This window comes from Myotis daubentonii, chromosome 10, assembly GCF_963259705.1.
Source record: "Myotis daubentonii chromosome 10, mMyoDau2.1, whole genome shotgun sequence".
NCBI classification, from domain to species: Eukaryota; Metazoa; Chordata; class Mammalia; order Chiroptera; family Vespertilionidae; genus Myotis; species Myotis daubentonii.
The window spans coordinates 4,219,049-4,235,000 of NC_081849.1; the positions used below are offsets into that span (position 1 = coordinate 4,219,049).

Consider the following 15,952-nt stretch of genomic DNA (forward strand, 5'->3'; position numbering starts at 1 on the left):
GATTAAATTTGGAGCAGGTCGTCCTCACAGAAGAGCCCCAGGAGCCGATGCAGACGTGGGGGCCTCGGGCGCCCGGGGCACGGACTTGGAGGGTGCGGACGGCACAACGCTGAGCCCTCCAGGGCGGGGCCCTCTGACGCCTCTGCTCTGGGTCTCAGGCGCCCCATCAGCCAAACCACTGTCTCCGGAGGAGACACCTTTTATTTGGGGCTGCTTCCCACTGTGCCTTTTAGAACTGCTCCTCTCACACTCTCTGAGGGCCGCTCAATGCCGAGTCCCTCCCACGGAGACCGAGTCCCTCCCACGGGGACCGAGTCCCTCCCACAGAGACCGAGTCCCTCCCACGGGGGCCGAGTCCCTCCCACAGAGACCGAGTCCCTCCCACGGGGACCGAATCCCTCCCACAGAGACCGAGTCCCTCCCACAGAGACCGAGTCCCTCCCACGGGGGCCGAGTCCCTCCCACAGAGACCGAGTCCCTCCCACAGAGACCGAGTCCCTCCCACAGAGACCGAGTCCCTCCCACGGGGACCGAGTCCCTCCCACAGAGACCGAGTCCCTCCCACAGAGACCGAGTCCCTCCCACGGGGACCGAATCCCTCCCACAGAGACCGAGTCCCTCCCACAGAGACCGAGTCCCTCCCACGGGGGCCGAGTCCCTCCCACGGGGGCCGAGTCCCTCCCACGGGGACCGAGTCCCTCCCACGGGGGCCGAGTCCCTCCCACAGAGACCGAGTCCCTCCCACGGGGGTCGAGTCCCTCCCACGGGGGTCGAGTCCCTCCCACGGGGGTCGAGTCCCTCCCACGGGGCCGAGTCCCTCCCACAGAGACCGAGTCCCTCCCACGGGGGCCCAGTCCCTCCCACAGAGACCGAGTCCCTCCCACGGGGGCCCAGTCCCTCCCACAGAGACCGAGTCCCTCCCACAGAGACCGAGTCCCTCCCACGGGGGTCGAGTCCCTCCCACGGGGGTCGAGTCCCTCCCACGGGGCCGAGTCCCTCCCACAGAGACCGAGTCCCTCCCACGGGGGCCCAGTCCCTCCCACAGAGACCGAGTCCCTCCCACGGGGGCCCAGTCCCTCCCACAGAGACCGAGTCCCTCCCACAGAGACCGAGTCCCTCCCACGGGGGTCGAGTCCCTCCCACGGGGGTCGAGTCCCTCCCACGGGGGTCGAGTCCCTCCCACAGAGACCGAGTCCCTCCCACGGGGGCCCAGTCCCTCCCACAGAGACCGAGTCCCTCCCACGGGGGCCCAGTCCCTCCCACAGAGACCGAGTCCCTCCCACGGGGGCCCAGTCCCTCCCACAGAGACCGAGTCCCTCCCACGGGGGCCGAGTCCCTCCCACAGAGACCGAGTCCCTCCCACAGAGACCGAGTCCCTCCCACGGGGGCCGAGTCCCTCCCACGGAGACCGAGTCCCTCCCACAGAGACTGAGTCCCTCCCACGGGGGCCGAGTCCCTCCCACGGGGCCGAGTCCCTCCCACGGGGTCGAGTCCCTCCCACAGAGACCGAGTCCCTCCCACAGAGACTGAGTCCCTCCCACAGGGGCCCAGTCCCTCCCACGGAGACCGAGTACCTCCCACAGAGACTGAGTCCCTCCCACAGAGACTGAGTCCCTCCCACAGGGGCCCAGTCCTTCCCACGGGGGCCGAGTCCCTCCCACGGAGACCGAGTCCCTCCCACAGGGGCCCAGTCCCTCCCACGGGGACCCAGTCCCTCCCACGGAGACCGAGTCCCTCCCACGGAGACCGAGTCCCTCCCACAGAGACTGAGTCCCTCCCACAGAGACTGAGTCCCTCCCACAGGGGCCCAGTCCTTCCCACGGGGACCCAGTCCCTCCCACGGAGACCGAGTCCCTCCCACAGAGACTGAGTCCCTCCCACAGGGGCCCAGTCCTTCCCACGGGGACCCAGTCCCTCCCACGGAGACCGAGTCCCTCCCACTGAAACCTTATCCCTCCCACGGGGGACCAGTCCCTCCCCCAGGGGCTGGCACAGTGAACCTGATGGTGCCCCCCGGCGCATGGTAACTCACCAGCCTCCCTCCTCAGCAGCTCCGAGGCCTCCTGGCTCCTGCGGATGTCACTGGTCTGACGTCCTCGGCCAACTCCCTCGGGCATGTGCCAGGCTCAGCCTGCAGAGCCTGGGCTGCCCCGGCCCGCACCTGCTCCCCAGCCCAGGGCTGCTCGGGGAGCGTGGTGGCCGGGGAGGTGTCACTCCCTGCTCGCCGAGGGTCCCAAGCAGACACCCTCCCCACGTGGCGATCCTCCTGCCTTTGAAGAGAGAAGAGCTGAGCGGGCTCGCGGGCGGCGGGTAAAATCCCCTGATTCCTGACTTTGGGAAGAGGCACGTGAGGCTGCTCACCAGAGACGTCTTAAGGCTCAGGCTGTGGGCCATGCGGGTTCCTAAAGGAAGGGGCCTCTGCAAAAACATGAGTCCGAATTCATCAGGAAAGCCACCGAGGGCCGCCGGGGCCACAGGCCGTCCGGGTGTCCTTGACAAAATCCCTGCCCACCTGGCGGGGCCGAGGGAGTCTTCATCCTCAGAACTAAGCAGCCACCAGAGCCAGCCTGCCGTCCCCACCCCCCCACCCGCGCCACCCAGAGGAGGCCACGGACAAGGCACAGTGGGGAGCCCGGCCAGCCACGTGTCCTCCGCCCCCAGGTGCCCACGTGACTCTGCAGCCCCACCCCTCCTGCCCCTCGGCCGGGGGCTCTGCCCTGAGCTAACGGGGTGATGCAGTGGGGCCCTGAGAGCCGGTCCTGTCCCGGGCCCCATGTCCCTCGGTCCGCAGGCTCCGACGCTGGTACTCTCTGTGCCCAGACGGTCTCAGTGTCTCCCCCGTCGCTGTCCTCTGCCCTGTTCCACCCGGTGACAGAGCGCCCCAGCCTCCCCCTCCCCCGTGGGCCCAGGAAAGGTTGTTCTTGTAGGACAGGGCCCCCGAGCACCACCGAGTGCTCGCAGGGCGGCTGAGGAGGGAACGGTGGGAGGAGATGGGGTTCCTCTCCAGGGACAGGACAGAGGCCGAGGGGCGGCTGCGACCTCCTTCACCTGCACCACCTGAAGCCTGGACCACATGGGTCCCCACCTCCTGAGGCCAACGGGGGCGGCCTGGTGCCCGGAGACGGGCCGTTTCCCCAGAATCAGGGCGACCGGTCACCTTCGGGCACTGCCGACACTGCAGAGCCAGGAAACGGGTCCCAGGGGAGCCGCGGCTCAGACAGCAGACCGAGCAGCACCGGGCACAGCGCCGGCCTAGGTCTGAGCCGGTGTTCACAGCCCAGCCCAGGCTCCGTCCTCGGCTGGGGACCTGCACCAGGACATGGAGTCCGAGATCCAGACCCCAAGAATGTCCCCATCAGGGGCGGCCTTCCCGGCAAACGTGGCTCACGCGGAGGCGACTTCGTCCCAGAAGCCAGCCATTGTCTTCATCAGAACCCAGCTCGTGCTGCAAACCCAGGCCCGTGTGGCTGCAGCAAGAGCGACACTGGGGGAGGGTCTCTGTGCTGACGCTGGTGGAAATGGCACGAGGGACCCGAGTGGAACAAACCTGGGGACACTTGTGGGTGAGCCCCTGCCGGGGAGCCCCTGATGCGGCCACCCAGGCCCCTTCGAGTTTCAGATCAGGTGCCCTGAGTCACGAGTCCACAGAATGGCTCCCGGGAGTGTCTCCCTCTGCTGTGCATGAGCCCAAGGAGCCAGTGCCACCCACACCCCGTGACATCGTGCACACCTGTCCAATAGCGACTGATGGACTCTGGAGGTCACTCAGGGCGCTCGGGTGCCACAGCGAGGGAGGCCAAGGGCCAGTCCTGCTTCCTGATCCACACAGAGAGGGGCTCAGAGTCAGTACCCACCCCCTTCTTCCTGCGGGTAGCACAGGACACAGAGTTTTCTTAAAAACCTGCACTTCCCAGCTCCCCGGGGGCCGGCGGTGCCACCTCGGGCCTGGTCAGAGCAAGAGTTAGGGGGCATTTCGGGAAGCGTTGACTCTCCTGAACCAGGTGGTCCTTTTCTTCCTCGTTGCTTTCTCCTCCATCCCTTCTCCACGCCTCCCCCTCCTTGTCCTGGAGAGGGTGGGTGGGGGCAGCAGCTGGACACCCCTTTTGTGGCCAGGAGGCCTTCATGAGGAAAGGCACTGAGAGCGGGCTCTGAGCATGGTGCCCTCACAGGACTGCTGCCCACCCCCCACTGCCCACCCCCACCGTCCACCCCCCCAAAAGGAGGGTCCTCCTCCCAGGGTTTTACTGAAAACTCAGTAGTGTTCCTCTTAGTACCTATTCACATCCAGACAGAATGAATTCCAAGAAGGGGCTATGCTTTGCTGGGGAGATCCCTCCCACATGAAACATTTAGGACAGGCACCCATACCAACACAACTAAACTGCCAAGAAGGTGCGAGACAGAGGTGTGGGGAATCCACACGGAGCAGCTGTGGTTTGCGAGGCATTAGAGCAGTGGTTCTCAACCTTCTGGACCTTTAAATACAGTTCCTCATGTTGTGACCCAACCATAAAATTATTTTCGTGGCTACTTCATAACTGTAATGTTGCTACTATTATGAATCATCATGTAAATATCTGATATGCAGGATGGTCTTAAGTGACCCCTGTGAAAGGGGTCGCGACCCACAGGTTGAGAACCGCTGCTTTAGCGAAAGCCTCGCAGAGAATGTAAACGCTGTGAGGAGACATTTTTCACTGGGAATGACCGATAGAAGTAAAAGACAACAGGCCCAGTGAGAGAAGGCGCACTGCGCTTGCTTACTCCCTGGGTGCGGGCAGGCCCACGTGCCCAAGTTCCAGCAAACATGGAGCTGATAAAGGCTGTTTTCATCGACAGCTGCAGACCGAGCCACACTGACTGGTGTTTGTTAAGACATCTTTGGGGAAACAGGAAAACCCAAAGGACCTTATTATCCTGAAGCCGGTCACTCCCAGTTGTTTGGGTGTTAAGGGTAAGTTAGTGCCTCATCGTTCCCGTCCAGGCAGGGTTTGAGGTGAATGGAGGCGCTCCGTGTGTGCTCAGCCTGGGATTATAGTCACAGAAACGTAACCGTGCAGAAAACCTGTGACTTGACAGTAATTTGCTTAAATTCCATCTGCATATTAAATGATCATCTGCTTTTTTCTCTTTGTTTTTGTTTTATTGCCTTTTTTTCCTTCTTTATATTCAGTCACTGCCTCCAGCCTGCTAAAACACAGAAAATTACTGTAATTACTTTCTCATAAGAAACAAGGTGGACACAGATATCACGTAGGAAGTTCATCTTTTTAGTCTCATCCCACAGAAGGTCCTCAGGAGCTTAATTCTGTAATTCCCCGGCAGGCGCTCACGCCAAAAGCCAACCCACTGCCAGCAAAACAGGAAATGCAGGCTATTCAGACGCACGGAAAAGGGAAGGACTTGGCTCAGAACAGCTGCTGCATCCAGACCTGTTGTTCAGAGTGTTTCCAAGAACAAGACATTACGGATACGGTGTGAGGGCCGATCACCTGAGGTGTGACCGGCACGTCAGGTCAGCTGCGGTCTCTGCTCCTTCCATTGTCCACCTGGGCCTGGCCACCGCCGGGCGAAGAAGAGTTGAAACCCAAAGGGGTGACGACTATTGCAACCAGTGACGAAACATCTACTCTTTTGACAGGAGGCAGGTGGGTTATTTGTGCAAATGGAGGCTGAAAGGAGCTACTGGGATTTCCCCATGCCAAGCTGGTAGCTGTCCCCACTCTGTCCCAGGACTCTGATCCCCGAGGGTCAGCAGGAGTGGCACACGCTCTGCCTTCTCCTTGCCCTAAAAAGCCTGGTGCCAAGCCTGTCTAGCTTTTCAATGTTCTGCATCTCTTGCCATAATGTGTGACACGTAGCTCGGTTTGCTTGGACACCGATGTCGGTTGGTGGTCATCCTCGTGTTTAGAGGAGAATTTGACCTGCCACTGACTCCAACCTCTTCCTTTTCACACGGGAGGAAGCCGAGACCAAGGGGACAGCTACTTATTCAAAGCTACACCATAGCCGGGCCGGTGTGGCGCCGTGGCTGAGCGCCAACCTATGAACCAGGAGGTCACAGTTCAATTCCCAGTCACGGCACATTTAATTCCGGTGGTGGGATCGATCCCCAGTGTGGGGCGTGCAAGAGGCACGATCAGTGATTCTCTGTCATCATTGATGTTTCTCTCTCTCTCTCTCTCTCTCTCTCTCTCTCTCTCTCTTCATCTCTGAAATCAATAAAAATAAATTAAAAAAAACAAACCAAAGTTACACCATATACTGGCTGGCAGCCAGGATTAGAACCACACCTTCCGAAGCCTGTGGCCTGGGTTGTTGTTGTTTGTTATTTTACCGCCCTATGGCAATTCTTTTTTTTATTTTTTCTTTATTTATATTTAATCCTCACCAGGGATATATTTTATTGATTTTTACAGAGAGAGGAAGGGAGAGAGAGGAGAGGTGAGAAAGAAACATCTATCGGTTGCCTCCTGTATGCACCCCAACTGGGGATCAAACCCCCAGCCTAGGTATGTGCCCTGACCAGGAACTGAACCTGCACAGGACGATGCTCCAACCAACCAGGCCCCGGCCAGGGCCGCAATTGTGCTTTCGGATGCAAGGCAAGTGCAGAGCTCTCCTTCAATAGCTTCAGAGACAGTTTCACCTACCGTGAAAGGAACCATGTCCTGCTCCTCCATACATAAACCAAGAGCCACGTGCGCCAGCATGTCCGGTCAGAAGGCGGCTCTATTCACAACAGCCTGGAGGTGGGAGCCGCCCGGCGTCCCCTGCCGGACACATGCACACAGTGTGGCCTGGCCTGTGGTGGAACGGTCTCAGCCTCGAGAAGGAAGCCATGTTGGCACTGGCACAGCATGGGCGCACCCTGACGACATGATGCCAAGTGACATCAGCAGTCACAGGAGGACAAACTCTAATGATCCAAGTGTGCGAGGTCCCTAGAGCCGCCAAATCCACGGACGGAGAGTACAGCGGGGGCCCGGGGTCGGGGACCAGAGTCCGTGTTTAGTGGGACGCGTTGTGGTTCCGCGCTGTGGAAAGATGCGGAAGCTGTGTTCACACAGGGCGAATAAACTTACTGCTGACGGACTTTACCCTTCAAGTGGTTAGGATGGCTCAGTTCCTGTGATGTCTTTCTATCACATTTTTTTAAATTTCTAAAATGATAGATGGTTCCTTTAATATTACCACCAAATAAAACCTGAGCTCACGGCAGCACATGCTCAGATAGGCATCACAACACAGTGACGTCCCCTCCCACTGTCACCAGTGGAATATTTTTGTCTCACTTCCCCGGTTTCCAAATCTGCTAAGAAGAAATCAAGCCTGAGGCCCCGCTCTCCGCGACACTGTAGCCGAGACCAACGATGAACCTTTCACAGAGGCTGCTGCGTGGCCCCACTGTCCCCACCCAGCGCGTATGTCAGGCCGTGGGGCGAGCGCATGCGACACACAGACACGCCTCTGCTCGCTCAGAGTTCTCAGTCGCTCCCACCCGGCGGGTCAGCATCGAGGCCCCTGGGAATTCCGCTCTGCTCAGCCGAGGGCTTCTCCTGTCCTGTCATTTGGTAGTTACTGCTGAGGAGTTTTCAAAATGAGGAGCACTTTCTGGCCATCGACTCAGGACAGTTGGGATGAACACCAAGCGACCACAGGTGCAATTTCAAAGCTTAGCCAGGCCCGTGTGAGGCCCTGGTGCACACTCGCACATGCTCAGCCCTGCTGAGCGCTCACACACGCTACTGCTGCTGTGGGCTCACATGTGATCAAAGCTGCTGTGCGCTCACACATGATCAAAGCTGCTGTGCGCTCACACGTGCTACTGCTGCTGAGCGCTCACACGTGATCAAAGCTGCTGTGCACTCACACGTGATCAAAGCTGCTGTGCGCTCACATGTGATCAATGCTGCTGTGTGCTCACACGTGATCAAAGCTGCTGTGCGCTCACACATGATCAATGCTGCTGTGTGCTCACATGGGATCAATGCTGCTGTGTGCTCACACATGCTACTGCTGCTGTGAGCTCACACGTGATCAATGCTGCTGTGCGCTCACACTTGATCAATGCTGCTGTGTGCTCACACGTGATCAATGCTGCTGTGCGCTCACACGTGATCAAAGCTGCTGTGCGCTCACATGGGATCAATGCTGCTATGTGCTCACACATGCTACTGCTGCTGTGAGCTCACACGTGATCAATGCTGCTGTGGGCTCACATGTGATCAATGCTGCTATGTGCTCACATGGGATCAATGCTGCTGTGTGCTCACACGTGATCAATGCTGCTGTGAGCTCAGATGTGTTCAGTCCTGATGTGCACTCATACATGCTCAGTGCTGCTGTGAGCTCACACGTGATCAATGCTGCTGTGTACTCACATGATCAATGCTGCTGTGTGCTCACACGTGATCAATGCTGCTGCGCACTCACACATGATCAAAGCTGCTGTACACTCACACGTGATCAATGCTGCTGTCAGCTCACATGTGATCAATGCTGCTATGTGCTCACATGGGATCAATGTTGCTGTGCCCTCACACGTGATCAATGCTGCTATGTGCTCACATGTGATCAATGCTGCTGTGCACTCACATGATCAATGCTGCTGTGAGCTCACACGTGATCAATACTTCTGTGTGCTCACATGTGCTCAATCCTGGTGTGTGCCCACGAGTCATCAGGGCTGGTTCCTCCCACAGCCTCTCTCCTTGGCATATAGACAGCTGTCTTCTCCCTGTGTCCTCACGTGGCCATCCTTCTGTGTGTCTGTGTCCTCACTCTTCCTTTAAGGACAACAGTCCTGCGGAATTAGGACCCACCCGGAGGAGCTCACTTTACCTCAGTCACCTCTTTCAATGCCCTTTCTCCAACTCCAGGCACATGCTGAGGGCCTAGTGATGGTTATGGGGACAGAATTCAGCCCGTAGCAGCGGATCATGGCTCGCCAGCCCTTCCGGACTGCGCCCTTGTCCTCCTGCACTGACCTGGGTAACCCACAGCTACAGTTACCTCTTCTTCTCCGTAATATGTCTATTTGTCAAATCTGCTTTTCAAAAGAATGTGGGAAGGTCCAGACACAGCGTGCCCGCATCCTCAGCCTGCTAAGAATCCTTTCCTTAAATCCTGAAGCGGATGCAGGAGCCAGTTCAGTGGGGACTCCTTTACTTGCGGCAGGGACTTGCGGAGGAGGCCGAGGTCACCTGACGCACGTGGAGCGGGGAGCGATGCGGTGACCAGGAAACGCAGCGCATTTCCCAGCAGATGCAGGTGCCGGGTTATCACAGCGGCCTCCCGGGGACCAATGGCGGCTCACATGGGGCACATTCCTGTGAGGCCCTGGGACAGGGGCTGACGCCTGTGCTTCTGAGCTCAGGTCGGTTATGATTGACAGTGGGAAAGTGTGGGTGAAGTGAACAGTGCCCTTATAAAAAACAAAGCTCACCAGAGCTGCCCGAGGCAGAGGAGCACACACAGGGATGCGGGTTTCGGGAAATTTGAGGGAGGGTTTCCTTGCCCCGGGTCACCCACCACCCGCATCTCCCCCGGGCTGGCAGCCCCGCTCCTCAGGGAAGTAGGGGACACAGCAGCCTGGGGGCCAGGACAGGCCTCTGGAACCTGCTGGCACCACGAGGGGAGCGATGTCACCAGCCGTCATTGGCTCGGAGACCCCGCTCTCCCATCCTGGGGGAGCGCGTATTTGGCCTCGGCCCTGGAGGGGACCCCAGGTGGCGGAGGAGGAGCAGAAGAAGAAGAAATGAAGGTGTCAGGCTGAGAAAAGAAAAGGGAAGGGGAACTCTCAGCAGAAGCAGCGGGGCACCTCCCAGCCGCCAGATGTAGGAATGGGCACTGGGAGTTCTGGGAAAGGCTCGTGGGTATGCTGCCCCCACACACGAGCGGCACCGGTCCCTGCATCCACACGGAGAATGGCTAGACGGGGCAGGCAGGGCAGGCAGGACCGGGGAGCCAGGGACCAGGGACCAAGGCCCCAGAGACTCGTGCAGTGAGCCAGCGTCCACCGGCGCTGGAGTAACGGCCCGCCCAGCTCTGCAGAGCTCACGGGAGGGACAGGGGACAGTAAAGCAGGGTTTGACTCATGGCTTGGGGTGACGGTTGCACTCCGTGGAGAAGGGATGAGGGAACACAAGACCAGAGAGCAGGTGGGTTGAGTGCAAGCCCTGGCCAATGACAGGTGCTCAAAAGTGTCTTCACGTTTCCTCTGAAGTCTCAACACAGTGAGTGCGGGGGCTGTGTTCTGAGGCAGGTTGCACAAGGGCCAGCTGCAGACATGGCAGATGCGTCAGGAGGCCCTCCACCACCTGGTCCCTCGATCCGTTAGGAGGGTCAGCACACACGATGGTCATTGGGAACAGGTCTGGATCCCCCCAGGGGCATGCACAACAGGGAGCAGTGACATCAGTCTAAGGGCAAGTGACCTCCTATGGAATCCAGGTCACTTCCACACTGAGCCTGTGTCGCCCCCTAACTGAGCCCAGGTCACCTCTACATGGAACCTGTGTCACCTCCACACTGAGCCAGTTCACCTCCACATGGAGCCCAGGTCACCTCCATACAAAGCCCAGGTCACCCCCACACTGAGCCTGTGTCACCTCCACACCGAGCCCAGGTCACCCCCACACTGAGCCTGTGTCACCTCCACACTGGCCTGTGTCACCTCCATACAGAGCCCAGGTCACCTCCACACTGGCCTGTGTCACCCCCACACTGAGCCTGTGTCACCCCCACACTGAGCCTGTGTCACCTCCACACTGAGCCTGTGTCACCTCCACACTGGCCTGTGTCACCCCCACACTGGCCTGTGTCACCCCCACACCGAGCCCAGGTCACCTCCACACTGGCCTGTGGCACCTCCACACTAGCCTGTTTCACCTCCACAGGGAGCCCCCGGTCCTGGCCTACACCGCAGATCTCCCCTGGAAAGGGCAGGGACAAGGGCACCCCCAATGTCTCCTGCTCAGAGGAGAGTATGTGCTCATTGCTGCCTGGTTCCCATTCTGACTCAGCCAGTCCCTGCTGTGCCTCAGTGATCTCATCTGTGAATGGGGTTGAGAGAAGGCCCGCCTACCTCGTGGGTGTGTCTGAGGACAGAGGAGTTAATCTGTGGAAAGCACTGAGCTGGGAGCCTGGCAGGCACTGGCTGGTGTTTATGGGCCCCTGTCACTGTTGTTATTATTAGTCATCGCCTAGATGGGCGGGCGGGGCGGGGCGGGCAGGAGGAAGGTAGAACCAGGAAGCACTGAGCTGGGACCACTGGGGACAATGTCAAGGCCACGGGTGTTCTATGGAAGGGGGATTGGGCTACAGCAGAGAGGACCCCGGAAAGGAGAAAGGAAGGCAGGAAGAACCTGCAAACGTCAGTCCAGGGTGGAAGTTCCTGGGCCTGGATGGCCCCGAGAAGCTGCCAGAAGCCCCCGCTCCTCCTCTTGTGAGCTGTGCTACTCTGAGCAAGGCCTCTGAGCCCGGTTTCCCGTGAAGGCCTGGCCATCGCAGCTCTGCCCAAATGGAGGTCAGAGAATCGGTAAGGCCTGTTCGCTGGCAGGACTCACCGCAGGTGTGAGTACAGGGCGGGCGACGGCCAGCCCATGCCGTGGCTCCCTGAAAACTGTGACATGGGGGCAGCCAGTGACTGGCCAGCCCTTCAGTGGATGGAGCCCGAATCCTCCACCCACCTTTAAAGCCCCACCATTACGGCTTCACTCCTTTGCCGCTTCAGTCCCTGTCCACAGGAGTTTACAGTTACCCAAACCCACCCGGTGACGGCACAGCCTCCCGAGCCCTGCCTCCCACCTGCCCGGCCCTTTCCTGGTTGGACGCCACCATCCGCCCTGCCTCCTAAAGCCTCCTGCCTCTCCCTCCTGCTCCGCCCATTCCCGACTCTGGACACCACAGGCCCCAGTAATCTCTGAGCCGGGCTCCCCGGCTCCTGTCGGCCTCATGATGTCCTCTCTCATGTGCCCTCTGCAAAGACCCCCACGTGGCCTGGCTGCTGGGTTGGCGCACGCTACACGGACCTTCGGGTGGGCCCTAAAGGCTGACGATGGTAATTCCATCCGGTTGGCTCTAAAAGTCTGAGAGGACTGCGCGGATTTCCTGCAGCACCTGCCCCTCTCTCCTCCCTTCTTTCCTCGCCATCGCCTCCTCCAGAAAGCATCTCTTGACCAACCCTTCCTCCCATTGAGTAGTGCCCATGCTCCTAAAATCACCTTGGGAATAATGCCACACGTGCCACTTGACTTCGGACTGCTTCCTTTTCCATCGCTGGCTCTCGTCCTAAAACTCACAGGGCAGGCATGAAGTTTCCATCTCCCCAGGACCTGGAGCCCAGCAGCCCTCAGTTAATATTTACTAATGAATCAGGGGACATGTTAGCTGGAGCTCATTCACACTGGCATGTCAATGGCTGATATTCATCTTTCCCTGAGAACAACTCCTGATAGGGGAGCAAGAGGGGAATCCGGGACCCAGAGCAGGTGGAGAGAAGGCAGCAGCCCCGCTGCGGGGCGGGGGCAGCTCAGCTCTGCTGGCACCTTCCTTCCAGGCCGGCTTCCGCTGCACACCCTGAGCAGCTTGGTTGGAGGGGAATCGTGGATCCTATTGGAACACGTCAGAGGCACTGCTGTGGCGAGCGGCACGGCCATGGCATACTCAGCCCCAGGGCGCCTTATGTGCCGCGCCGGCTCAGCCTGATTCAGCGACCCTGAGTGAGGGCTGTGAAGGATGGAGAAAAGACAGACAAGAGAATGAGAGCTGGGTCTCGGTGGGACGCTGCTCCCAGATGGAGAGACAGCGCCAGCGCCCACAGCCGTGTCTTTATTTTATAGCAGATGCCACGAGGCAAAGTCAGGGCGTGATCAAGATGTTGACAACATTCTCGTGGGTTTCAACCCTACTCAACTACATGCACCTGAACTCTATCAAGCCCACATCACTCAGGCACGTGGGGCCACGTGTTCGGACCATAGGTTCAAGCTCACAACTATAGCCGTTGGCTATAACTGTGCTGGGCGGGCTCTGCCCTCCAAGCTGGGACTTGCACGTGGCCACGAGAGGACTGTGCCTTCTCGTCAGTCCGAGGCTTGAACCTGTCCAAAACACCATAGTCGCGCCCCACACACTGTGACAGTTTCCAGGGGAAGGAGGAGCTGGGCAGCCTGAGAAGTCAGACCGTGTAAGGTCGGAACCCCAGACGTGAGAGGGATGTTCTGACTGCTGCTCCTTGGGGCCACGTCCCTGGACACAGCGTGGCTGCCCCGCTCCTGCAGGACACAGATGACTGCAACGCAGCAGGGCCGTTCCTCACGGGCTGCTTCCCGCGGCCAGGGCCAGGGCCATGGCATGGACTCCGAGGGCTTCCCGAGGCCTGAGATCTGTGCTGCTGTCCGTCCACATTGGGAAGGACCCTGAGAGCCGCTGCCCTGACCCACCCCACAGAGACCAGGCAGGGAGACCAGGCAGGGCTGTCCTCCAGCCGGGCTCTGACCCTCAGGAAGCGAGCAGGCCAGGGCAGGTCTCTAGTTTCCTGCTGTCCACTGCCAGGACCTGCCCCAGACACACCACTGTAGCCCACACTCACAGCTGTCCCTGGGTCCCTACTGACCCCTCTCCAGTCCTTGCTGCCTGCAGAAGGCTCTCCCAGGCCACACCACATCGCCGCAGGCCTGCTCTCCCGCCAGCCCCACTCACCTTCCCGCCGTGCGCCTGCCCCTCCTCTCCAGGGAGCACACAGCAGGACCCGTGCCCTGCCCCACGTGCTAAGAGGTCTCCCCCCGACAGTCCAGTCCGGGTGAGACAGGTCCGGTTTCCTCCCTGACACTCCGGCGGGTCCTTGAAGGAGGCAGTTCCTCTGGAGTCTTCAGAACGACCGAGGGCCGTGAGCACTTGGCTCCTGGAAGCTGGAACCCCACGGCGGCACGGGCCAGGGCGCCCAGGTAGACAACGGCGCCTGTTCATCTGTAATCATGATGTCAGCGGTCATCCCAAGTCCCGCCCCCACAGGCAGGGTTCTGCTCACAATGGTTTGGACAAATCAGACTGACGACGGGTCTGCATGTCGCACCGGCTGCCGTTTAGCCAAAATCAGTCAAGACCAGGGAAGGTTCCAACGAGGGGGAGGACAGCGATGCCGAAAACGTGACCGGGTCAGCAAGGCAGAACCGGTGCCGCCGCGGAAAGGTGAGGAGCCACGGGAAAGGGCTCTGGCGGGGCACGCCAGTCACTCCACGCCGCCTTGGAGACGGATGCCAAAACACTGCTCCCTGCCCTGGCCGGTTTGGCTCAGTGGATAGAGCGTCAGCCTGCAGACTTAAGGGTCCCGGGTTCAATTCCCGGTCAAGGGCACATGCCCGGGTTGCAGGCTCATCCCTGGTGGGGGTGTGCAGGAGGCAGCCAATCAATGACTCTCTCTCATCATCGATGTTTCTATCTCTCTCTCCCTCTCCCTTCCTCTCTGAAATCAATAAAAATATATTTTAAAAAAACAAAACACTGCTTGCCAATGATGAACTCCCACTGCTCTGCCCTGCCCCCAAATTCTCCTTCTCCCCGCGGAGGAGGGAGCCTCGCCTGGTACTTCCTCACCCAGGCAGGGCTTCCTCTGCGTCAGCGTCGCGAGAACCTGCGCAGTTTCGTCCAGGAACGGGCACAGGTGACGACCATTTCTGGGTGGCCTGTGGGTGGGTTTGTGGCGAGCGGGTAAGAGCTGCCTAGAGAGGTATCGGGTACAGGCAAAGAGGGGGTCTTGGGGTGACAGTGGCATGAACCTTCCACCGTCCATCCCTGGGAGTGAACCACTGTCGGTTCATTTCTGCTGGAATCACCCCCAGGGGGCATGCATCCCCGCGTTTCCAAGGCTGCAGCCCCAGTGGGAGCAGCGCGGAGGCCCCTCACCTGGGAACTGTCTGTCTCGGGAGGTGCCTGTCTTTCCCTCCTGAGAGCAGGTGGTGCTGCCAGTGTTCCTGTGGGAGGCCCGTCTCCACGGCGTCACTCAGGCCTGGCGACCGGGGCCAAGCATGCTTGCTCTTCTCTTGGGCGGTCCTCCTGGGACAGGGAGAGCTGTCCTGGCCCTGCCGGCGTGGCCCAGTGGTTAGAGCACCGGCCTGTGCAAAAAAAGGTCTTGGGTTCAATTCCCGGTCAAGGGCACATACCTGGGTTACAGTTTGATCCCTGGACCCGGTCTGGTCAATCTGCCTCTCTCACATCAATGTTTCTCTCTTTCTCTCTTTCTCTCCCTCCCTCACTCCCTCCATTCCACTCTCTCTAAAAAAATAATAATAATAAAATAAAACAATGGGAAAACATCTTTGGGTGAGGATTAACAAAAAAAAAGAAAAGAGAGCACTCCCTGGCCCCCGGCCCTGGGCAGGTCCCGCTGCCTCACGGATCTGAGTAGCGGATGTGAAAAGGCCGAGTGCGGACACTCATGGGGCTGCCTGTCCCAGGACAGAATTCCAGGGCTAGGCAGCCCAAACCCTCAGGCAGGGGTGATACCTGAGGGGGTTGGCCTTGAAGACACAGATGTCCCTGCCTCGTGCTTCCACCCGCCCGGGGGCCTGACGGGCTCCCAGCGTCCCTCCCCACGGGGCCCTCACCTGGGCCTCAGGAGTGGAGTGGCCGGGAGGTGCATACAGGAGCCAGACCCGGCACAGGAGTCCCCAACTGCCCAGCTCGGCACAGAAAAGCAGGGACGTCCCTGGGGAGGCGGGATCCCGCCGACGCCTGGTTCCATTACCTTTTGTGAAGAAGCAGTTCAGGGCAGTTCTTTAAGGAGGACGCGTGGCCGTTGGTGGTGGTGGTGGTGGTGTGATGGTGGTGGTGGTGGTGTGGTGGTGGTGGTGGTGGTGGTGGTGTGATGATGGTGATGGTGTGGTGGTGGTGGTGCTGGTGGTGGTGGTGGTGTGATGGTGGTGGTGGTGGTGTGATGGTGGTGGTG

General features: G+C 59.6%; 1 long non-coding RNA gene and 1 pseudogene across 1 annotated transcript; one reads left to right on the forward strand and one right to left on the reverse strand.

The window, feature by feature from the left end:
* Window positions 1-15,952, reverse strand: part of LOC132211300 (basic proline-rich protein-like) — a 29,606-nt pseudogene that overhangs the window by 10,574 nt on the left and 3,080 nt on the right.
* Window positions 11,241-14,504, forward strand: LOC132242582 (uncharacterized). Its single transcript, XR_009454676.1, has 2 exons — window positions 11,241-13,212; window positions 14,332-14,504. It is a non-coding gene; the product is annotated as an uncharacterized LOC132242582 (long non-coding RNA).